The 26,433-nt window shown below is 42.7% G+C and overlaps 1 pseudogene; it reads right to left on the minus strand.

Moving 5' to 3' along the window:
* The window catches only part of LOC130487676 (secretory phospholipase A2 receptor-like), a 56,205-nt pseudogene extending 31,433 nt beyond the window's left edge, over positions 1-24,772 (minus strand).
* Between the last annotated feature and the right edge of the window lie 1,661 nt (positions 24,773-26,433).

The following is a 26,433-nucleotide window of genomic DNA, read 5'->3' on the forward strand; positions in this document are numbered from 1 at the left end:
CCACACAGCCCCCCAAATCTACTGGCGAGTATGAGGCAGGGGACTACTGCAACGGCATGGGAAGCTGTAGTCCAAGGGAGAAATCCACACACATTTTCAGAAGTGATTTGTGCTTATGCAAGGGCAAGTGTTGAGGCAATCCTATAATCCTAAACTTTTTGAAGGGAGGAGGCAGGAGTAGAGAGGCAAGGAAAAATGAATACTATGACCTGGGCTTGTCGTGATCATTTTTGCATAATGAAGCTTTAAATAAACAAAATATCCCCTGCACAGCAGAGGCTCTGCCTTGGCCATTTTCACTTCTGTGGCTGTCTTCTTCACTCGTCACATGTCAGGAAATTAATGTAAAATATGGGACGAAACCACCAGGCAAGAGTCACGGGAAATCTAGACCCTGATGATGTGGATTCTTGCAGTTCACACAGAGTAATCCATATTGATGACTTGAATGTATGTTAAAACACCGTTCAGCATGAACTAATTATAAGAACTCACCATATTCAAGGAGGTTAATGAGCATCTCTGTATCAGCCAAAGATGTTATGCTAATTAGTGTGCTATTATCATCCTGGCAGGAGAACAAAGCTTCATTCCAGTTCTTTTCTCCTTTATGTAGTTTATAGCAATAACAATTGTATGGATACCAATTACAGTCCGTCAGTGGGATAAAATTTCCATGAATCTTTTCAATTCAACATATAAAAACATAGGTGTATTACTCAAATGAATACTTTCCTATTTCTGCATAATTGTATTCAGCATAAATACTAGGGTTGCCAACCTCCAGGTACTAGCTGGAGATCTCCTGCTATTACAACTAATCTCCAGCTGATAGAGATCAGTTCATCTGGAGAAAGTGGCCGCTTTGGCAATTGGACTCTACGGCATTGAAGTCCCTCCCCTCCCCAAACCCCGCCCTCCTCAGGCTCTGCCCCAAAAATCTCCAGGTATTTCCCAACCCAGAGCTGGTAACCCTAATAAATAAATACATACATATATTCATATATGCATGTGTGTGTGTTTAGGGGGGGATCCTATGCTTATGCTATCACTCGGCTAGCAAAGTTTTAAGCATTACTCAGCCTGAAGAGACTTCTTCCAACTTTATTTATTTTGCTTTATTTATAACCCAGTGGGGGCTGAAAGCAGCTTACATTTTTCTCCTCTCATTCACTTCATCCTTGACAAGAAAAGAACAACCCTGAAAGTTAGGTTATGCTGAGAATAAGCTTCCATGGCAGAGTGGGAATTCAAGCCTGGGTCTCCCAGATCGTAACTCAACACCATAACCACTGCACAGCACTGTCTCTCTATAGAAGAGCCTCTTAAGTTGCATAGCTCCTTAGTTAGAAAAAGGCTTAATGGAGGAAGGCTGGATCCACACCATTTATTAGTTATTTTCATTTGTATCGACTTTCTTTCTCTTTTAACAAATATATTACTCTACAAAGAAACACCTAAAGTGAATATGCATATATTTCTACAGGAATGTGAACTTATTGATATGTGAATTTTGTTTTCTTACACACATATCCTCCACCTCCAAACCTGCCTTACATTTACAGCATGGAAAGTCTTTGTGAAATAGTGGCTAGGATGTTGGACTAGGGCTGGGGAGATACAGATACAAATCCCCACATGCCACACAAACTTACTGAATTACCTTATGCAAGTCATCCTCTCTCAACATAACCAGCCTCATAACCTATCTATATACCTATGCAACATCTAGTTTCCAAGAGTCCATCATCCTTCAGCATGCTCAAGAGGTAGAACCCAGGATCAGTCTGTGCAGATAAAAGGCTAAAGTTACACTGATAGCAGCAAGCATGATTACCAGTGGTTGAGGTCATTAGAAGCATGGAGCAAGGCTAGCTGCCATTCCAGACAGCACTCCTTTCCTTTTTCCATATAAATGAAAAATAGTTGACCTTCACCCTGATCTGGATGGCCCAAGCTAGGCCAATCTCACCACATCTCAGAAGCTAAGCAAATTTGGCCCTGGTTAGTACTTGGATGGGACACCATTGTGGAAGACCAGAGTTGCTACGCAGAGGCAGGCAATGGCAAACCACTTCTTTTGTCTCTTGACTTGAAATCCTACAGGGTCACCACAAGTCACCCGCAACATGATGGAACTTTATACACACACACAGTTGACATTCATCCCTATAATGAAAAATGAAATGCTGTGAGAGCACAGTCTAGCCACCATTTCTGATGCTGGGTGGCCTAACAGTGCCAAGGGTTCTGGAGGGAGGGAGGGAGAGAAGGAGGGAGGGAGAGGGTATATATCTGTGCACAAATTACACAGAGATGGCGTGTACTCATTCCTGAACCTGGGTTATTTGAGCCTTATTGACAAGTATCACGGATGATCAAGAAACAGAACGCATGATGAGCTTTTTGAGATGCTAAGAAGGGAGGATTATTAATAGCTGACACAGCTAGTAGCAAAGAACAAATACATCACCACCTTCATGATGTCTCTCAGAGACATCTTCTTCCCAATGAGTAAGAGATTGCCACGTATGTGTATTTCCTGTCACAATGGGAGGCATTTTGCTTATGAATATGCACATGAAGAGTAGACAAGTTAAATTATTATAGGGGACAGTTAACAGAACTAAAAATCCATTCATTGGCTAATACCTTAAAACAAGCCTCATGTGTACTTAACGGGGTGTAATACCTTAATAGAATGCATAATATTGGGATGGAGATTAAGATTTGTTCTAGAAATAATTAAAATGATATGCATATGTACCTATTTTTGGACATTTATGTATTTAAATTATTAATATACTGGCTTGATTTAGTTGTAATACCAATGCATAGTTTTGCTCGAGTCCCTTGAAAGAGGTTCACGTTCATTCATACAATCCCTCCTCCCCTCATTCATGGCAAACTTCTAATATTGTGGCAAACTAGATTTGGACTGGCAAAGTATGGTTTGTGTTTGGCACTGTCTGCAATCCTATTTTTAGATCAACCCAAACCACATTATAGCAAGCTCTTGTATGCCATGAAAACCAAAGTAACCAATTAGTTTGCTGTGCACCCAGAAATAAAAGGGGGAGCGACCCTACAAGCTAGTTCATGATGCTTCTTCGTGTAGTCCCAACCTGATGTTACTTTGGAACCAAGCCTAAAAGTCTTGTGAACTCTTTTCTGTTGGTTTTAGAGAAATTAGATCAAATGTACTGTAAAGTTTCATCACCTCTTTAAAGCAAACAAAACAAAACGTGGTTGCTTTTTTGCATATACTAATGATTTTAATTTAATTAACTATTGACTAGTTTTAAAGATGAGCTGTAGGAACCTACTCAAGACAAAAAAAGAAAGAAAGAAAAATCCATCATAGTCACGAACCACGATCTAAAGGCTAAACAGTACATTTATCATTCTTAACAGTAAAATAGCAGGACACTGTGGTGCTCGCTGATTCGTACACTGCAGGAATAAGAAGGGAGGGAAGTGTGAATTTGTGTTAATTTGCTATTATTATATATTTTACCCTGAGCAGTAAGCTACCAGTAAGGCCAAGTGGGGTAATAACTCAGTGCACGTTTTACATGCAAGTGGTCACAGGTCCAATACATAGCATCTTCAGTTAAGGTCTACCTGAAAGATGCTGCCATTCATAGTAGACAGTACTGAGCCAGACGGACCACAGATGGTATCAAGCAGCTTCAAGCATTTAAGAAGTATTTGTGTTATTGCTTACACCCAGGTTCTAAATGCATAGCCATGAATTTGGCAGCCTCAGTATGCACACTAGCACAGAGAGTGCAGCCACCTGCTACTTCCTCTATGGTGGGGTTGCCATACTTCAGGTAGTAGCTGGAGATCTCCTGCTATTACAACTAATCTCTAACTGATAGAGATCAGTTCACCTGAAAAAAACAGCAGTTTGGGCAATTGGACTCTATGGCATTGAAGTCCCTTCCCTTGCCAAACCCCGCCCTCCTCAGGCTCCGCCCCAAAAATCTCCAGGTATTTCCCAACTCAGAGCCGGCAACCCTACTCTATGGTGACATAGAAAAGAATCAGTCAGCCACTGAGCATGCAGATCACCAGTGAACAACGGACAGCTTTAGAATGCTTCTGTTATTGTTGAAGTGTATAGATTTCAAAGAGCCAGCATGGTGTAGTGGTTAAGAGAGGTAGACTCTAATCTGCAGACCTGCCTGGTAGAGAGACTTTTGTTGGCCCAGCAGCAAGCCCAGCAACAATGGTGGTACCAGGTGAGGCAAGAGTGGGTTCCGATGAGCATGGAGGCCACTGATCCCACTGAGAGCCAGCGTGGTGCAGTGGTTAAGGACAGTGGACTCTACTCTGGAGAACCAGATTTGATTCCCCGCTCTTCCACATGAGGAGTGCTGGGTGACCTTGGGCCAGTTTCAGTTCTCTCAGAACTCTCTCAGCCCAAGCAGAGGTAGGCAACAGCAAACCACCTCTGAACATTTCTTGCCTTGAAAACCCTTTGGGTCGCCATAAGTCAGCTGTGACTTGACAGCACACACATAGATTTCAAAGGAACTTGCCTTCTCAGAAGTGTGTTTTAGGATTGCGGTCCCATGGGCTAAGCGGCACCGTCAGAAAGGAGGTCAATAAATACACAGACAATGATTTATTGGGTTAATGAAGGACCCAGCTTTACTGATTACAACAGATGAAGCATTGGCGAGGCATAGGGAACGGATCCGCAACATCGGCTGACCACTCTGTCATCCGATAGATCAATAGATTGATAGACCAGCCCCAACCCGCCTGTTGGGTTAGCAACCGGAGTGGTGTATAGGTGACTCCACAGGACATAAACCTCTGAGTGGAACCTACTCCACCTGGGAGTGGAGCTATGAACAGCCCCCGAGCTGGGCATCAATGATGTACTCCATCCCAAGACCCCTTATGGGGGTCCCCTAATGGGGGAAGGCAGGCACGCAGGTGCATCTTCCCCCAATTGGATCCATCTCAATGCCAAAAACAAAAAACAAGAACAAACCATGAACAGAAGGAGGGTGGGTCGGACTCGCCACCGTTAGACATGAAACAGGCTGGCTGGCCAGGCATGCCACCTTTAAATAGGCGATGGGGGTGGAGCAACACAGAGGCAACTGAGTCATCAGCCCCTGATGCTAGCACATTATTTTGTCTGCCCTGAATGCAGCAATAGGCTGCAAAGCTGGAAGGGGCAGGCAGGAATGCACGGCCACGCGACAGGGGCTAGGAGGCAACACCCACCTCAGTGGAGCTCCCCTTTCATCTGGAGCCGTTCCCAGCTGACTGCAACGGGTGGCCATTGTGAGTCATGGCTGCGTTCATTCTGGCTATAGACCTTTTGAATTTGCACTGCATATCTATAATAAGAGTGCAATACTCTGTAAGCTCAAACATGGGGGTGGTTCCAACCACCCTCCAAGGAGCCTTCCTCCAGCCTAAAGGTTCCAGCGGAAGAGCCACTTAAATTGGAGGAAGGCTTCTTATATTGGAGGTATGCTTCAAACTTGAGCCAAAAGGGATGATGGGGTATAAATACTGTAATAAATAAATGAATAAATGATCAACCTTTGCTCAGTGGAGTGGTTGGACAAAGGCAGGATACACCGCTATGGAATTTTGTTATGCACTATTTATTTATTTATTTATGTATTCATTCATTCATTCATTCATTACATTTCTGCCCCACCCTCCCCAGCCAACGACTGGGGGAAAGTTATTTCATAGGACTAACAGAACTCATTTTAAAAATCTAAAATAAATGAGTGTGATTCTTGTTGTCAATTGGAATGCTTATGTGTTTTTCAAAGCTTATGCATTAATGTAAGGGGAGGGAGAGTCTGTATAATAATTTGTGTTTATAATCTCTTGCACTCCATCGGCATTCAGAACCTTCTCTAAAAAAGAACCAGCTAGTAAAAACCCCATGTCAAGTTATGGCTGCACTGAGACTTACCAAATGCTTCATGTTTGGTAGCATTTAAATATTTTTTGCATACATATGGTAATCCAGATTCACAAGAGTAGCTCTGCCAGTCATGCTGTCCTTCTGAGTTAAATGCTCTGCAATGATGCTGCCCAAGAGAACTGTCAGTGAGATCTGTAAACATGATTTTAATTACAGTAACATGTGTACCAAAAGCATTCCAACATCCAATCTCTCTAAACACATTTATCTTTTATCTAGTTATGTTTAAAGCTAGTCCCTGACATTCTCTCTAATTTCCCTAACTTTCCAATACTCTAGCCTTACCAAGAAACAAGGATTAGGCTTTGTAGGGATTAGCAGGTTTCCTTTTCAATGGATGAGACTTCACGTAGAAAGTAGATTTATTGTCAAATCCACACCTCTTTACTTCCTTCCCTCAGTAAATTATTTTCATTCATTTCTATAGGAAATGGTTGTGATGAGGGTACAACCTGCTCTCCAAAACATGACTTCATATGGGCCTCATTTTCAGAGAGCTCATGTTGTGTGTGGGGTAGCCACCTTCTATAAATATCTTGCTTGTCATAATGATGGGTACTCGAGTAGTTTAGGCCATACAAGTTACGTTCATGTGATTTATGTGATTAAAAGAACCCATTAATATAGGCAATAGGTTGGAATATCCATGCCTGAATAATGACTAGGCTCGTGCGTAAAGTACTCATTGTGTGTATAGTTCTTTTGCCATTCCCTACGTAACAGAGTAAGCTGGACAGTGAAGAAAGCTGATAGGAAGAAAATAGATTCCATTGAAATGTGGTGTTGGAGGAGAGTGTTACGGATTCCGTGGACTGCCAAAAAAACAAATCAATGGGTTATAGATCAAATCAAGCCTGAACTGATCCTAGAAGCTGAAATGACTAAACTGAGGCTATCGTATTTTGAGACGACAAGAGTCGCTGGAAAAGACAGTCATGCTAGGAAAAGTTGAGGGCAGCAGGAAAAGAGGAAGACCCAACAAGAGATGGATGGACTCAATAAAGGAAGCCACAGCCTTCAATTTGCAAGATCTGAGCAAGGCTGTCAAAGATAGGACATTTTGGAGGACTTTCATTCATAGGGTCGGCATGAGTCGGAAGCGACTTGACGGCGCTTAACACACACACACACACACACACACACACACACACACACACACACGTAACAGAGTATTTAGTGTAAAAAACAACCACACAGATAACCCGGGCATATGATATGCAGCATGTGGCTTAATTTAGGCCCTGCATCAGTATTGTGCAAGCCTTGTAATGTGTCTTTGTATCACTTCTACAAATTCTCTGGCAAGTTCACTACTGGGACTGTCTGGTGGTGGAGCCAACCCGAAATTAACCCATGCAGCGGCAGAGCCTGAGGAGAGCAGGGTTTAGGGAGGGGAGGGACTTCAATGCCATACAGTCCAATTGCCAAAGCGGCCATTTTCTCCAGGTGAACTGATCTCTATTGGCTGGAGATCAGTTGTAATAGCAGGAGATCTCCTAGTTTCTTCACATTCAACACAAACATTGCATATGACTTTAACTTTTCAATCCTAATGAATAATTCATAATAAACATAAAATATATGCAGCAATGCCTGGCTTGGATGCTTTCAGGGCCAGCAAGATCCCCCCTCCATCTTTCCCACAAGATAGGACAGGCAAACACATCAATATTTCACACATTCTAATGTTATTATTTTCTATCCAAGGAAAGCAGGTCAGAATTCTGCACAGCCCTAAATTGTATTAAACTCTTGCCTCTCCATTAAATCTGATGGAGAAGATTTTTGTAGCCTCATTATGGGAAATACTTTCTACTGTTTACATTAGCAAACACTGCTGGTATTTTACCTTCAGTTACAAAGGCCATGGAATAACAATGAGGAAAATATATAACAAAGAGGAAAGTGAAATACCTGCCACCCAATTCATCAGAGCCAAGGGGCCTCCATCTGACCACTGCCTGCCAGCAGCTTCAGCCAATTGGTTTAAGTCCATCCACAGCAGAACTGCTTTGTCTGGATCTCTGACCTCCCTCACCAGTCAGTACGTGTAACTGCTAGGGATGCCAACCTCCAGGTGGGTTAGGGTTGCCAAGTGCCCGGTGGTGGCGGGTAAAATCCCGCCAATCCACTGGGCTGCCTGCCGACCAGCTTAGGGCCAGCGGGCAACGCATGCACGCGCAACGCACGCTGCACACGCGTCACTTTTGGGTTTACCCGGAAGAGACGTGGATGCTCTGGCAACCTCCGCTAAAACTCTATGGAAACCATAGAGTTTTGGCAGAGATTGCTAGAGCATTGCGTGGGGTGTGTGCACATGCTGAGCCAGGTGCGCGTGTGCGCATCGCGCATTGCAGCCATGGCCTTGCAATAGGGTTGCCAGGTCCTACCTCTCCTCTGGCGGGAGACTTTTAAGGCACATCTCGGGATTGCACGGCAACGCGTGGACGTGCCAACGCGCGTGTATGTCACTTCTGGTTTACAACCGGAAGTCCCGCCTCGTGAGAGGCCTTATGCCACTCAAACTCTTTGTTTGAGTGGCATAAGGCCCCTAGTTGTCAACCGAAAGTGACCTGCAGCGGCGTGTACGCTCGTGGACATTTGCCCGCCGATTCACCAGATTAGCATCCTCCACTCATATGGAGGAGTGGGGAATCAAACCTGGCTCTCCAGATTAGAGTCCACCGCTCCAAACCACCGCTCTTAACCACTACACAACTGGACTTTCGTTTTATTTTGCTAGGACATTGCTACCCCTTTGAAGTTGACTTGCTGCAATTGACTGATGTTCTGTTCTATTCAGAGTTAAATGGAGAAGGTCTGCTTAATAATGTGGGTTTTAAATTTACCGCTTAGATCATCAATGAACTTCTGTCCTGTCATGTCTTTGATACTCAGCAAATCTCCACCTTGCCCCTGACACGCAACACGTGCCTCATTCTAAGAGAGAACAGAAAAAAATACTGAATTAGCAACAAATTTGAGTGTTAGGGTTCTTTTTTCAAAAAAATGTCACAGCCAGTCTCTGCATGAAAAAAAATCAGTTAAACACAGCATGATATTACAAAGCAATTAAGGAAGATAACACTCCAACATAACATTCTAGCTTAATTAACACTGAATGAACAAATGCAAATGCTGTGATGATATGATTATGAATTCACTTTCAGTGTTTGGGTGTCAAAACTACATCAGGAAATAGGATGCAATCTGAACTTTAAAAGGAAAACCAGCTTCACACATTGGAGTGAACTATGCACATCTTGATAGTGTCAATGAGTCTTACAAATTTAACACACACACAAAAGAAACCCAAACTGTGACTTGAATTGGTGAGTGAGATCTGACTAAACACTTACCTTGCCACCTATTTTCCCCACTACAGTTAGGGTTGCCAGGTCCCTCTTCATCACCGGTGGGAGGTATTTGGGGCGGAGGCTGAGGAAGGCGGGGTTTAGGAAGGGGAGGGACTTCAATGCCAGAGTCCAACTGCCAAAGTGGCCATCTTCTCTAGGGGAACTGATCTCTATCGGCCGGAGATCAGTTGTAATAGCAGGAGATCTCCAGCTAGTACCTGGAGGTTGGCAACCCTAACTACACTGTAGGTAGAACATCAGTTATTAGCCGGGTATCCACAGAACAATCCTGAGTTCTGCTGCTTTACACATTATGAACAATACACCGTTGTACACTGCATCAGCTTAAGAAGCCCCGAGGACTCCCCTTCAGAATTCAAAGACTTCTTATTACATTTCTATGTTATACATCTATTGCAAGTAGGAATGTGCATGTGTGTTGACAGAAGCAGTTCATAAAGTAAAATAATGAATCTTATACAAAGGTAAAGGCAACTTTTCTGCATTAGGGTTGCCAGCCTCTAGGTGGTTAGCAAACGAAAAACAGCCACAAAACTGCAAAATTACTTGGCTTTATAGAGTATAAAGCATATGACAGAGCAAAGATACACCCAGTATCTGCTACAAACGTGGACAATGTCCAAAATTACAAAGTTACATGTAATACAACATGATATACGATCCTAGAACACTGACTAGGATAATGTCCTTCTCTCAAAGAGGTAAGGTATGAAGACCATTCAAGAGGTAAGGTGATGTAAAGATTCAATTCTCGACAGAATTCCGGTTTCTTTCCTGTTTCGGCTTAATTGCAGCCTTCCTCAGGGGCCACTGTATTCATAACATAAAATAAAATAGCAATATGCAGTACATTGGCATATAAGAATAATCATGAGCAAACTTGTTCTAAGAGAAAATAATAATGTACTTACACGCTGGCTGTGAATTACTAAGCTTCCGCGTTGGCAAAATAGCCATGTTACCGCCCCGGTTAAGTAAGAAATAATCACGTGGTACAGAATACAACATTGCAACAATCTTAAAGGTACAGATTCCTAATACATCAATTCCAACACACCGCATATACAGGATTACAGAAATGATATTTACAAATAACAAGATAAATCTAACACAGTATTTAAACCTTTAGGATATAAAGTATCAAAGAGTTGGATGTATTTAGATTCTTGACGTTTCAGTAATAGTTCAAGGTCTATTCTATCATAGTCATGTGGGTTCACAAAGTGCCACAACACAAAAAAGGATAAGTCCTCATCAGTATGATTTTTTTCAAGGAAATGTGACGTTAGAGGTGCCTCGGCTACTTATTCCTTAACCTAGAACTATGCTCACCAATGCGGTACTTAATGGGTCTAGATGTTTTACCAATGTACCACTGCTGGCAAGAACAAATTATGCAATATATCAGATTGCGTGAATCACAGTTATTAAAGCTGCGTATAGTGAAGGTTTTCTGGGTAGTAGGATTGGTAATTTCCTTCACTGTCAGCATGTACTTGCAACTTAAACAAGAGCCACATTTGTAGTTACCATTGGCAAGGTTTGATACAGTGCTCCTGTGTGGTGTATTATTTATCAACATGTCCCTGAAAGAACGTGTGCGTTTATATGCCACACGAGGCGGCAATGTGCATCCTGGCAAGTGCTGCACTAGGTGCCAATGTCTGTAAATCACTTGCCGAATTAACGGAGACATGGATGTGTATTGTAACACACATGTGAGGCGCTCATCCTTTGGAGTGTGTGTTTCTACCAGCAATTCTGCCCTAAGTTTCTGTTGGGCTTTATATTTGGCTCGTTGTATGACCCGTTCTGGATATCCTCGTTGTTTTAAATTGTGTGTAAACTGCTTCATAGATTGCTTATAATCAGAAGCCTCAGATGAGTTTCTTTTTAGTCTCAAAAGCTGACTAAAGGGTAAATTGTCCTTGAGATGAAGCGGGTAGAGCATCTGCTTGATATGGTCCCAGGTTCAATCCTCGGCATCTCTATTTAAGGAACCAGGCAAGTAGGTGATGGGAAGGACCTCTACCTGAGAACCTGGAGAGCTGCTGCTGGTCTGAGTAGACCATACTGACTTCGATGGACCAAGGGTCTGATTCAGTATAAGGCAGCTTCAAGTGATGTTTAGTGTAAATATTTTACTACCCATTCTTAACACAGAACTCTTAGGGGCATTTTTATAATTCTCAAAGTGAGATATAATTAATGAATAAATGAACTAGAATCAACGTTTACATTTTCAAGTAGAACAATGATACATATTTTAATGAGGTGAGCATATAGAATAACAGTAAATGTGATAGCAATAAAAATGACCATATTCTGTAAAATAAAAGGCACGAACCGGTATTTACATCAATTTTGGTGGGACAGTTAAGCATCTACTTAGCCCTTTGGGTGCCATCCACACCCAAATGGCCAAAAACTTTGTTAGGAGCTTGCTAAATGATGTTCAAATAAGAACAACATAAAGCTGTATTCCCTCTTTGAACATACAGGAAAGGAGAAGAACATTCTGAGTGTAATAAGAAGCATTCTGCATACAGGATGCAAGACTTAAGAGACAGCTTTTTATGTGCCAAATCTATCGAAGAACACCATCGCATACCAGAATTTGGGCAGAGTCCCCATTTCTCATCTCGCTCATACGGACTTGTTGTGGCGCACCAGGGATAGCCACCTTCTCTGGAATCTCTGATACACTCATGGTGCCATGTGTTGTAGTACTTAAATAGAAAAACACAAGGCAAGCCAAGGGAATTTCCCAACAGGGTATATGTTTCTGTACAAAAGTTAAATACTGAGACTTAAACACTGGGAAGAAAATAGAAATATTTCTATTTCCTAAAATAAACCCACACTAATTTTTATCCTCACCAACCTCCTCCAGATCTGATTTGGGTTGCAATACTAACTACATTTACACAGAGTCAAGTACGTATAATTGATTTCAAAGCTGACACACTTGTTATTGGGGTATACCAATGCCAACAATACAACCTTTTGCTGAATATCTCTGACAGCCCATTCCTGAGATTTCGGAGCGCCTCCTAAGCTGTTCCATGGCTGCTGAAAGCTCGTAAAAAGCCTTTTACAGACTTTTTTCTTTTTAAATGGGGCTTTCCCCCAACCCAGGTTACTTTAATGTGCGATGAACCCAGGTCCAAGCAGGGAGATCCAACCCATGCATAAAAGACCAATATAAAATTATAAATAAAAAATGGCACTCTAAATTACTAACCTACTATATATACACCAATCATTCTCAATGACGAGTTGGTTTATAACAAAAATAGCAAATGTCCAACAATAACCCAAGAATTCAAAGAGGGAGAAAAAAAAGGGAGAGAAGGGGAAGGGAGGCCAGCTGATCTAATGAACCATTGCTGCCTCAACCATATGCCTGGCAGAACATCTCTGTGTTACCGGCCCTGCAGAACTAAGCTAAGTCCCACAAGGCATGGGTCTCATTAGACAACTAAGCTGCTCCTAGGAATATTGCCAAATGGTTTATCCATCAAGAAGGCTTGATCCAACGATACCCCCAAGATCTGAACTTGATCTACGAAAATTTAAGCCCATCTTAGGCTGATAAAACAATAACAGCCAAACACTCTGCCTTCTCAATCAGAATCACCATCATCTTGTCTGGACTGAGTTCAGTTTGTTCACCCTCAGTCATCTGATCCACCACAATTAAATGCTGCTGACAGATATAACAAAACCAGCCGTGATGGGTTGGCCTTATCCAGTTGTAACCAGAGATCATCAACCAACACTGTCATTCAAATCCTGAATCCAGATCTGAAGCCAGAATTAAATGGGTTAAGGACAAATGTTTCATCCTGAAATGCCTACAATTGCTCTGTGCCTGCATCCCTCTTAAGAAGATAACTTCTTATATCTAATCCCAGCTTCTTTCAGCTGTGAAGAAAACCCTTATAAGAAGTACACAATTAATGATCTTCCTCAAAGATGTCATAGACTTTCCACCATCCATTTGTACATTATTCCATTTCAGACAACCAAATTATTTTAACTCTTCTAAAACTAAGTAGATTGTAATTTCTGCTACCTTTGTCAACCTTTTCCTCCCCCCTATCAGTGTTTAATATGGTTTAAGTCATTATGGTCATTACTTGATTTATAGATGCAATGGAAAATTAGCAGAGGTAGTACAGTTCTTCCTATCAGTCATTCACTTAATAATACTGTAGGGGTATATTGCAGAGTACATTGTGAATAACTAATGGCTGCACAGGAGGGAAAACAGTACATATGTCTAGTAATTCCTATATTCATAGGGGGCATTTTTGCACCATCTGGGGATTTGGTATATATAAACTTATTGTGTACAGCACAGTGAGGTGTATTATCGATTCATAAATAGATTTATGATTGTGAATGCAGGATTGCTGACTTCACACAAGCACTAAGTCACTGGCATAAACTTCACGTGAGCCTGTAACTGTTGGGCTTAACCATGCAAAATATATATCAAGAATTAAATTTAGGAGTAAAAATAGAGAGAAAATGGAAAACTAGTGACCGTGGGGGTCCCCTGATACTAAAAATATAGTAAAAACAATACAATTGCTTTCTAGTTGAATTCATGTTTGCAAACGATGTCACGCTGATAGCCTAGAGAAATCAAAGTCCTTTGTCTGCAAAACAAGCCCACAGAAAACACGGTCATTATAGGGTTCTCAGAGCTCAGGAGTGCTATAGGAGTGCTTCTACAAATAACTCTCACAACCTAAAAACATGTGTCAGGGGTTGGCTTGCAAGCAGGAAGGCCTGTGTCACAAATGCACAAGTCTTTCTCATGATATAGTTTCCCTCTGTAGATCTTGTGCATAAAAACATAAGATGGAAAGGATTTGTACACATATTTTTGCAAGCCAGATATGGGTGTGCGGAGCCATGTCTAGAATTTTGGCTTTCAAGTAGATACGTGTTATGACCCTGGTTGTCACACTGACTTGCAATCGTCCCTTCATGAGTGCAAATCATTACACAGGAAATAGTCCTGAAAGGCAGTCATTACAGAACAAGATCAGTGGATATTCACACACACACACACACACACACACACACACACACACACACAGAGAGAGAGAGAGAGAGAGAGAGAGAGAGAGAGAGAGAGAGAGAGGGAGAGGGAGAGGGAGAGAGAGGGAGAGTATAGGGGCCAATCCACAAAAAGTCCTGAATTTCACGGGCACAATTGTCTCCTTTTCCCCACATACAAGTACAGACAAATCCCAGCAAAACCAGGAGATAGATCCTGCTGTCTTCTTTCAGATTTCATAACTGTACTCATCAGTCACAATGGGTTGGATCCAGCCAGCTTTTCCATTGAATCTCACCTTACCACAGCTCCCATCTCACAATGTTTTTATTCATACAGGTTTGATTAGGGTTGCCAGACTGGCAAACCAGCAAGAAGTTGGCAAAACCATAGATATCTGTCGAATTCCTCAAGCATCACAGCATCCCTTCTGGGTTTTCAACTGGAACTAATGGTGTGGTACATGCCATGCTGGTTTTACCCCCATTTTTCCTCCCGCCACCAAATTTACCATCAGCAATCCAGGGAGCACTTGGCAACCCTACTGATGATCCCCAACATACTGTATTTGCTCAAAAGGAAGGCGACCCTGAATGTTGTCCCCCTTAAAAATGTTATGTGTGTGTGTATGTAAAGTGCCATCAAGTCACAGCTAACTTAAGGCAAAGGGCTTTCAAGGCAAGTGAGAAGAAGAGGTGGTGTGCCATTGCCTTCCTCTGCAGAATCTTCCTTGGTGGTCTTGCTTCCAAGTACCAACCCTGCTTAGCTTCTGAGATTTAACGAGATTGGGCTATACCATGCTCCCCTTTCCTCCCCCCAAAAATGTTAGACAGCCCTCCCCCAATTTTTTACTAGATGCAACTATAACTGGTATTCAAAGGTAAGCTGACCTTCTCTCTTTTTTGATGGCACACCTGGAAAAAAACATAGTTTTGCATTTGAGTAAATACTGTAGTTTTTAGGCCAGTCAAAGGAGACCGCCTCCTCTCTTCTTCATCAGTGGAAAACCTAGTTAAATCCAACCCATAGTCTTCTAGCTAGAACCATGGATGCACTGGCAATAGTTCCATAGCTGAACTATCTAATTCACAGAATGTGTTAATCCCTAGATGCAGTCCTATTGCATTATCCATCCAATGTTCTATACCTGTGTTGGCGAACCTATGGCACGCGTGCCAACTCCGGCACGCGTAGCCCTCTCTGCCGGCACGCGCAGCTCAGCTGGACGGTGGGGGCTGGAGTGGTTCAAAGCCCCCGCCGCCTTCCCTGCACTTCCCGCCGCCCAGCTGGCAGATCTGGAAGTCCGACTCCAGGAAGGGGTGGTGAGGGGAGGGGCGTGCGCCGAGCTAGCAAGGAGGCAGCATGGATGGGGACGGACGGGGGCGCTGCTCTCAGCCGCCGCCGCCGCTTCCTTGGGCCTCTCCGCTTGGCCCTGCTGGCATGGCCGAAGCCGGTGGCCACCCTCGCCACCTCTTAAGCCCCTTTCATGATGGGCCGTCCCCTGCCCAAGCGCCCCGTGGGGCCGGGGCCAGAACCGGCCGTTCCCTCCCCCGCCTCATGGCACAGCGCCTCCGGGACAGCGTGGCGCGGGGCTGGGGGAGGCTGGAGCGGGAAAGGGCATCGGCCTCGCCTCCTCCTCGGCGGCCAGTGTGGACTGGATCCAGGCAGGTGGCTCTTCCTGGTCTCCCTCCTTGGCGCGGCAAGTGGGGCCGGGGAGGCTCTGCAAAGTCCAGCTCTCCTTAGGGACTCGGGGGGGGGAGAGAAGGACTTTCTTCGGGCTGGCCAAGGAAGGAAGAAGAGGAGGAGGAGGGTCGGGGGGTTACAGAAAAGGGGGCTTGGTGTTCAGTCCTGCCTTCTTTGGACCTCCCAGGGGCTCCGGGGGACGCGCGAGCAGCCCAGGCAGGTTCCAGCGGCCCCGCCCCGCCGGCTCCACCACCGCATGTCTGGGGCGCTGGAATCAGAGAGGGCCACCCCGCCGGCACAGGAGCCTCCCCGAGAGGAAGCGGGGGGGTGCATGCGCGCCGGAATGGAGCGGGGGGGGGGAGATCTTATGCTGGGCTGTGTGTGTGTGTGTGTGTGAGAGAGAGAGAGAAAGCAGGAAGTCTTTTCTGTCTCTGGCCATTCAAGCATGGGAGGTTTTGCTTTGGATTTGCCACTCTGTAGATGCACATTTTCCCCATCCAAATTCTCAAAACTAATCAGTAAGTCCCCATGCAGAGTTTTGAGAATCCGGATGGGGAAAATGTGCATCTGGAGAATGCAAATCCAAGGCAAAACCTCCCATGCATAAATGGCCTCTTTCTTTCTCTGTCTCCCTCTGTACTTTTCTTTACCTACTTTTCTTTCTCTCCCTCGCTCCATTTCTTTCTCCCTTTCTCTCTCTTTTTCTTTCTTTCTCTCCCTCCCTTCCTTCCCTTTCCCCCTCCCTTCCCTTCTTTCCTTCTTTCCTTCTTTCCTTCTTTCCTTCTTTCCTTCTTTCCTTCTTTCCTTCCTTCCTTCCTTCCTTCTTTCCCTCCAGCGGCTTCTCCGGCACCCTCTGGGTCTGTGCGGGCGGAGGGGCGTGCAGTTTGGCAATTGCACTTTGGCAATTGGGCTCTATGGCACTGAAGTCCTTCCCCAAACCCCGCCCTCCTCAGGCGCCACCCCAAAAACCTCCCACTCATGGCAAAGAGGAACTTGGCAACCCTAGCCTCTCCCTCTGGGCCCCCTCTGGGGGTGGTGTTCAGGTTAAATTGTCGCATTGGCACTCGGCGATAAATAAGTGGGTTTTCAGTTGCAGTTTGGGCACTCGGTCTCTAAAAGGTTTGCCATCACTGTTCTATACTGTATTATTCTCTCACTCTTTCTCTCTCTCTGTATTTCACCTTGAGCAGTGAGAAAGATGGGCTGTAAAAATGATAAATTAAAACAAATTTAAAAATATGGGGGGAGAGAAGACAGCAACGTCAGAGCATTGCAAAACACATGCGCGTGCACTTACTAGAATCTAACACCTAGCCAGACCTAGATTTGAGTCCAGTAGCACCTTAGCGACCAAAAACATTTTCAGGGTATAAACTTTCGAGAGTCAAATACCTGACAAAGCAAGTGTTGACTCTAGAAAGCTTATACCCTCAAAATCTCACTGGTCTCTAAGGAGCTAATGGACTCAAATCTTCCTCTTCTACTACCCTCTTCTACTACTACTACCAACATGGCTACCCTCAGAAACGAAAGCCTAGCCAAGAATTCCACATAAAGTCCACATTATTTAACAGTGTCTACAGGGTGAGCTTTTCAAATTGGAATTGCTTCTGTGGATGGATAAAATTGGCATCTTCATAAAAACGCTTTCAGATTCGTGATGGTCCGAATCTATCCTCAGCAACACTTTTACAGCCAAGTAGCTAAAGGCATCTTTTAAAATAATTGTGACACATTGCACACCAGAAGCATTCACAACACAGCGTAAGACATAGAGAGAAAACAAATACTCATGGTGCCTTGTTCACAGACATCTTCATTATATAACATAAATTGTTTTCAGCTGTAATCAGATTTTCTTTTTGCCACAATCAATTTGCCATGTTCCATTGCTAATTTGTACTGTGAAGTACCATCCAACACTTTCCCCTGGCATTTCAGTGACAGGAAATGTTGAGTGGAATTGCCCTCCAACATGCTCAGTGGCTATTTTGGGATAGTAATATCGATTCCAAGGCAAGGGCTTCTGCCGATGTTGACCGATGTTGAAAAGGTGCTGGTTAGAACCCCATTTCCACAACATGTATTTGGAAAGCTGAGTGCAGTTTTGAAAGACCAGCTTGGTTATATCAGCTTTAATGCACGTGTTGAAATATTCACTTTGGATAACGAAAATTCCTTTTTCTAGAATGAAAAAGATTCACTTCAGTTCTTTGCAATGACTAAAAAACATTTAGTACATTAATGTGTTCTATAATTCTTATCTCATTCAAACACACACCCATGCTGGTATGACTAGCAGTGGCTTTTCTAATGTCACCAATATTGACCCTAGTTTGAATCTAGATTTTTCATTCATTTTAAAATTCATCAGCCATCTTTGGAAAAATAAAAACCTCTGTAAAAACAAGCACCAGTTAAAGAATTCAGTGATAACTTTGACAAACTGAAGTTGTGAAAGCAAATCAAAATAATTCAATAATTTTATTTCTCTGTTGCTATTTGTATATTTAGGTTACTGTCAGCTCTCTGTTGATATTTTTCTTGATATGGTCCTTTAGGAAGCAATCCTAGACAGATTTACACAGAATTAAGTACCATTTCATTCAGTGCATTGTTAAGCTCCTTCATAAGAGTGTCTGTTAGCTTGTACTATATTGTGCTCATAATTTCTAGTGATTAGTTTTTTAGTCTTATGTTAACATTTATACTTTGTTGCTTGATTTAATTGGGATTATCGAGTTATTATTTTTAATGTTGAATGTGCACAGCTTTAAAAATTTATTTATGTATTTTGTCAATGATGAAGACCCATTGTCTTAAAGTACTTGATTTACTCATGTACTGAATATTAATAGGTCTTATTTGTATTAATGCTAGATTTGCTAAGGCTTTTAGTCAGATTTGTTTACTACGCTTCTTCTCTGAGACAATTTTTTGAGTTTCCAGCAGCCAGTTGGTTATTTCTTTCTAGTTAGTTGATGTTCATGAGTTTCCCCCATCAGTGTCTATTTCTTTCTCTGAAATGGAAATTGCAAGACACCTAAAAATGAATCTAGCTTGGGTACCTTTCTTTCTTTCTTTCTTTCTTTCTTTCTTTCTTTCTTTCTTTCTTTCTTTCTTTCTTTCTTTCTTTCTTTCTTTCTTTCTTTCTTTCTTTCTTTCTTTCTTTCTTTCTTTCTGTTCTTAGACCGAGGTCTTGAACACTAAAACCATAAAACTTAAGTAACACCCATCTCTAAAAACACCTCCCTTCATCTCTTCTGTGCAGCCTCCAAAAAATGAGCAACAAAATAAGTATGCTGAGGGTCAGAGTTTCCTAAGAGGAACTGAACCTTTTGCTCCAAAGTTGCTTCAGAAGATGTGGACCATTTGTTAAAACATGGTATAATCCTTTTTAACCTAAGTTGGTATACGTAAAGACAATGCAAAAAGACATGTACCAAGGAGTCAACAGACTGAAGAAAGCAGTGTCAGACGGTCTGAAAAAGGGATCTTTAGCATACGGCCCAGCAAAACCATTGAAAAGGGACAATTAAATATTGAATGCATAAAGATTCTACATAACTTTGGACGAACCAGAGAATCCAGATAGGACTTCTTGAAATAAATGTGCATACAGACTGCCCCTACAAAGATTATTCTGGATCAGAGACTGATGAATGTTGTTTGTTTGAGATTAGGGCCATTTATGCAAGGGAGGTTTTGCCTTGGATATGCCACTCTCTAGATCCACATTTTTCCCATCCAAATTTTCAAAACTTAAAAATAAGCCACCCATGGGGAAAATGCATCTAGAGAGTGGCAAATCCAAGGCAAAACCTCTCACAGAAAAGGAAGCCTTGACAGTGCAGTATAAATGAAGTAGAAATAAAATTGACATGTTAAAACTTGTTCCCCTTCTGACCTTCTCAACCAAAGGAATTCTGGTGCTATGCCAGAAAACACCAGTCAAATCAGAGAATGTTAAAACAACTTATCCAGGATTTAATTCAAAGAAAGTGCCAATCTAGCATGCATATCTGAGACCTGGCTTTCTAAAGGGGGAGGGGGGTTTGGTCTGACAGCTGTAACCAGCAGCTTCCTCAGTACAGCAGCAGGCTAGTCACCATAGTGTAGCACGATTCCATTTCCTTACCAGGTGTCAAGTTCAATAGTCATCAAGTTTTAGTGTTTCTGTCTAATGTTGAGCTTGTGAGACAGGTTAGGGAGTTTGTTGGTGTTCTACCCACCCTGTCGCCTAAGAGTTCCCCTATGTATACTGACCCAACCAATCTTGTGTTGGACATTTTTGATGTGTGTGGTTGTGGAGGATTTCAGCATTTATAAAAAAGAGCAAGAGTCCAGTAGCACCTTAAAGACTAACAAAAATATTTTCTGGCAGAGTATGAGCTTTCGTGAGCCACAGCTCACTTCTTCAGCATTTATGTCTGTCTGGAACAACTGAAGGGTTAGAGCGGTTCCTCAGTGGAACAGGCTTCCTCGGGAGGTGGTCAGTGCTCCTTCCCTGGAGGTTTTTAAGCAGAGGCTAGATGGCCATCTGTCAGCAATGCTGATTCTATGACCTTAGGCAGATCATGAGAGGGAGGCCATCTTGGCCATCTTCTGGGCATGGAGTAGGGGTCACTGAGGGTTTATGGGGGAGGTAGTTTTGAATTTCCTGCATTATGCAGGGGGTTGGACTTGATGACCCTGGTGGTCCCTTCCAACTCTATGATTCTATGATTTATGGCTACCATGACAAATATGGGACTGTCTCAATTAACATTGGTGCCTATACATATGGCAAGACATGTACTGATTGGATGAGGGCAATATATTGATTTTGATCCGGGTGTTGAAGAATTCAGTGTAAATCCATCATCATGGACAGTCCATCATACGGTGGGGTTTATACTGTGGGTGGATGGGTCCACAGGGCACCCGCAGGGGTGTGAAACTAATAAGAATGGGGTACTCCTGCAGAAAGATTATCTGAATGGCTGCCTGATGTCTTGGGAATTTTTCTGTTGACATGGCTGGGGACTCGGTTGATAATTTGGTGGGCCTCTGGAATCAGTAGGCCTTGTGCGCAGTAGATTTGATTGGTCCTAAGTACTCTCGCCCACATACCAAAGTAAATTTGGCACTCTAGGACAATGACTCGAGAAATGGTGGATGAAGACTCTTTCTGAATCTGATTCAATATATGGCAAAGGTAATTTTAGAGCCTACTGTATGGTGGGAATATGGACAAAAAACATGATTTTCTACCACCACTGATTCAGCACAGTGCTGTCCAGTGATACCATTTTGTGTTGTAATAGGCCTTTAATAACTTGGCCCTTTTAAGGAAATAGCAGACAAAACAACACTATGTGACCAGTTCACTAAGTATTTTGCCAGTACAATTGATCATATATTATCTGATTTGGACCCCAGATTAATTACAGACATACTGAATGTTCCTGAGGTTTCCACTCATTACGCACAACTTTTCAGTTAGTTCAGACTGAGGATGTGTACCTATTTGTCTTCTAGAATCATAGCTGTGTTGAATGATAAAATCTGTGAGAGGACAGCTAACCCAATGTCTGGTACAAATTATGAATGCCTCTTCATAAAGGGATTGATGCTGGCTTTATAAAAAGTGCTTCTTTTTGGTGGGGAGTTCTTGAACAAGCCAGATCTCAGTAATTTTCATTATCTAATCAGCTTTTTAGAGGCAAAATTAATGAAAAAGTATTTAAGGATGAGATAAATTCTATAGAGATTCATTTGTATCTGGTTTTTGGCCTAGGCATGGCACAGAAATAGCCTTGGTTGTCCTGATGGATGATCTATGCCAGTTAACTGACAGGCAGAATCTCTCTCTGATGGTTCTCTTGGATCTCCTTATAAAAGTTGTTAGATATTGAGGCCATGGAATCGTGATGGCGATGGCTAGCCAATAGAATATTGACATCTGTTATTTCAACATCATCTTGAGACTATATAAACTGTTGATATAAACAAGTTAACCCTTTAACTGCCCTGACAGAAATGGAACTCACATTGAATCCCCAACAGAAGTACTATGACACGGGTGGGGCAGGGGTGACTATTATGTGGATTTCTCTAGCAGATTTTCATTTAAATCAATATCCTTGATCTGAATGGGCTATGTTTTCTCCTTACAGCTAAACATTTGTGTCTGTATATACTTACAAGTTCCAGATTATTTGTCAAGCTTATCCTTTTCATCATCCTTGACACATATAATCATGGTTTTTTGTAGGTATCTATCTCTCTTTGCCGATCTTTGACAAAATGTAAAGATAGAGAAAAGATTCTAAAGTTGGACCATTTTCTGGAAATATAGAAAATGAAGATTTACAGAGAAGTTGATAAAGGCAGGATCTGCTATAAATTATACACTACAGATAGCCACTATAGAGCCAAATCAATTTCAGCTTTCACATCCCACTGTGAAATATAAGCAGACATTCTCATGGTGTGCTTGAGAAGTATGATAAAGTGGCAATATATGCCCTGTCAAAGACAGAGAAGGAATGTGCTCTTCATCACAGCAGGGTATTAGCAAGAAAGATAACCATATATATGAATTCATATTATAAAAGAAAAATGAGAACCAACATGTGAAAGGAAAAAAAAGTAATTTCTCTAGTATTTTATGACTTTGTAGACTTTGTAGAAATTATTATTGTAATTCAGTATCCTCTCTAGCTGGCAATTACACTTAATTGTGTATTAAGTTGAAAGAGAAAGTCGATTACATAAATCTACATTTATTTGAAATACCTTCATAAAGCAGATAACAAATGAGCAGCAATAGTAAAAAAAATGTAAGTATGCATTAATTTAAATATTGCCTAAAGTAATCCATAGTGTACACTAGTGGTTATGAAATTGTAGGTTAGTATCCAAAACTGGACTGCAACTCCCTCAAAGGTGGATTGTGAAGCTAGGAGAAAGGAGGGGGAACTGAGTGAGCTAGGAAAGAAGGCTCTGGGAGTCTAGATGGCAAATGCCTCTATGGTTTGCCTCTATGATGGATCTTCTTTTGTTTTATTTATTTTTCCTTACCAACCACCACTATCACTCCTGAGACTTATAATTTATCTCTTGTTGTTTTCCTGTCCCACACTTAAGATGGTTGGGGGATCTGCCAAAAATTCTTTCTTCGTATAAGTTAGAATGTGGCACAAGAGAGGCTTAATGAAACAAGAACTCAAAACTGTTTTATTTTTCTCTTTTTGGGTAAATGGTAAAGACAGGTTTTCAGGGAGGTTTCACAACATGAACTTGGCAGGTAACAAGGAGAGTTGATTTTTATATGCCATTTTCCTCTACCACTTAAGGAAGAATCAAACTGGCTTACAATCACTTTTTCTTTCCCTCCCCACAACAGACACCTGGTGAGGTGGGGGGTCTGAGAGAGCTCTAAGAGAGCTGTGACTAGCCCAAGGTCACCCAGCTGGCTTCATATGTAGGAGTGGGGAAACAAATCCAGTTCACCAGATTCGCCACCGCCGCTCATGAGGAGGAGTGGGGAACCAACCCTTTCCCCCAGATCAGACTCCACCAAAATAACAGGAACGAGGAAACTTAGGATATTTGTGAACAATAGTTATTTTGTAACCAGAATGTATTTGATGTATTTCACAGACGAGTGTTGATACTTTTGATATTTACTGAGAGAGCCCTTGGCAGTCACTGTAACAGCCCATTCCTGAAATGATGGTGTAGGGGAATGGCAGGGAAGAGGCGCAGTGGTGCCTCTTCCTAAGCCGTTTCGCCTACGCCGTTGAAGGGAAAAAAAGCCTTTTCACGGCTTTTTTCCCTTCAAGTGGGGCTTTTTGCCTGATAGGGAACAGCGAGGCTACGCCTGCTTAAAAGCAGGCACAGCACCGCTGTTCCTGGCACCGGCGTACCAGGCCGAAACAGGTTAGGGAGCAGCCTAGCTGGAGGCTACTCCCCCCGTCCCACCCCCCTGCGCCGGCGCGGGGTCTCTACACCATGGCCGGCACCACGGAGAGGCCACGCTGGCAGAGGGGCAAGGCACGGCCCCGCAGTGCTCATCCGCCGGTGGCCCTGGCCTCCTCATCGGCGTAAGTACGTGTAATCATGCTATTACAAGTACTTACGCCGGTGGCGAAGTCACGCCGCCTCCTGAGGGGATTCGCCCCCTCCCCGTGACTGGAACAACTCATCATTATGCTGCTGTCCATCACAGCCTCTCTACATAATGTGTGAAATGGCCATGAAATATAGCCTGTTGCTCAGTGATGCTAGATATTTATGAAAAATAAAATATAAATGTGTTCAGTATGATGCTAGATCCTTCTTTTTATGTTGGGGGGGGGAATTAGCATGTCGTTATTTTATATGTGGGTCCTGAAAAGTGTAGTAAGTATAGAAATGGCTTCCATTTCACAAAGTTTGAGTGGGGTTGGGGGAATATGAAATTCCTTTCTGCTCTGGGAGGATACTGCCTGAAATACACAATATAAGTAGAAAAAATTATGCACCATGAAAAATAGAATCTTCAGTTAACTCAAGATTGAATTCCCCTTAGGAAAGAAGTTGCAATGAAATGTCCAGCAGATGAGAAATTTGAATATTTTGATGTGATGCCAATGTAGGGAAAAGATTCATTCTGAACCAGAGGGACTTACCTGTCTTCATGTTGTACAGGAATGGACATGTGACCCTATCTCCTATTGTAATACATTATATGGGCACTCTTTACTTATGAAAACCAGATTTGCCTAACGTTTCCTTTTCCTTTTTTGAAGGAAACAGTGGTGTGTCTCCATATGGAGCATCTGCATCACACATTGTATCACATGCATTTCAGAGGTAGGGCCCATATCCATATGTCCATGGAGATGGCCCGATGTCAGAAGCAGTAAATCCAAATAATGATAATTTAGCAAAGATATAATATTAAATAACATTACTTTTTCATCACATCAACCCAAATCTACCACCCTGAGACAAATTACGTCACCCTGCTTAACAACACGTCTGCTCCTCATCCTTCATCTTGCAGTGACTGTCACCACCTGGTAAGCACCTGAATGGGCTGCTGTATGCCATTTTGTTTTTTGTGATTTCTCTTACTCATGGGATTTCAGGGAGAAACCTTTTGCTCAAATCAGCTGATCAACTAGCAGCAGTTGGCAGCTACTCACGGGATAAGAGCAGTGCTGTTTTCAACTGCCACAGTCATGAAAATGGCTGCTGTGAGCTTTATAATTGTGCAGCTTTACTCACCTAGAGGCATCCTGACTTTCCTCCAAGGCATATATTTTATCCTTATAATAACTTTCTGGGTTAGGTTAGGCTGAAAGAGAACAAGTGACTTGTCCAAGTGTGCTATATGCAACTCTAACCAGTGTATCATGTTGCTTCCATGCTGTTCTCCATGTGGTCTCATAAACAAAAGGGATCATGTAGGGGGAATGTGACTGGTTTCTATTGGGGAATATGACCTTGAAACTTCAGATTTAAAACAATGATCATACTATACATTTTTCATAAGTATTCTACCAATAACAGCCTTCCCATGGGAAGTGATACATGCACCCGAAGTTACCTGTAGCATCACAGACTTCTGGACTTCACCATCTTATGTAGGAATCTTCATGCTCCTGCTCCATGTTCCTGGAGCAGGGTATAGATCCAGGGTATGTGTGTGTGTAAAGCGCCGTCAAGTCGCAGCCGACTTATGGCGACCCCTTTTGGGGGTTTTTATGGCAAGAGACTAGCAGAGGTGGTTTGCCAGTGCCTTCCTCTGCACAGCAACCCTGGTATTCCTTGGTGGTCTCCCATCCAAATACGAACCAGAGCTGACCCTGCTTAGCTTCTGAGATCTGATGAGATCAGGCTAGCCTGGGCCATCCAGGTCAGGGCCAGATCCAGGGTATAGATCTCAGCAAAGTTGTGAGAACCTAGAAGGAGTATTGAATTTATGACTTATTGAATTTAAGCAGTTTGGAAAAGATCTGTGCCTGATTTATTTGTGCTTTGTTTTGACCAACATGCAATATTAGCCTGCACCTAGTATAACTGAAATTTATGTGCTTCTTATTTAGGGTTTCCAGCGTCTGGATAATGCCTTGAGAACTCCCAGAATTACAACTGATCTCCCGAGATGAGAGATCAGTTCCCTTGGGAAAGATGGCTGCTTTGGAGGGAGGATTATATAGCATTATACCCTTCTGAGCCCCCCACAACCTCCATCCCCAAATCTCCAAGAATTTCCCAACCCAGAGTGGGCAACACTATTCTTATTAACTGATCCTTGTTTTATGGAATGCTAAGCTGAAGGCATAAACTTGTGG

This window comes from Euleptes europaea, chromosome 15 (assembly GCF_029931775.1).
Source record: "Euleptes europaea isolate rEulEur1 chromosome 15, rEulEur1.hap1, whole genome shotgun sequence".
In the NCBI taxonomy this organism is placed as follows: Eukaryota; Metazoa; Chordata; class Lepidosauria; order Squamata; family Sphaerodactylidae; genus Euleptes; species Euleptes europaea.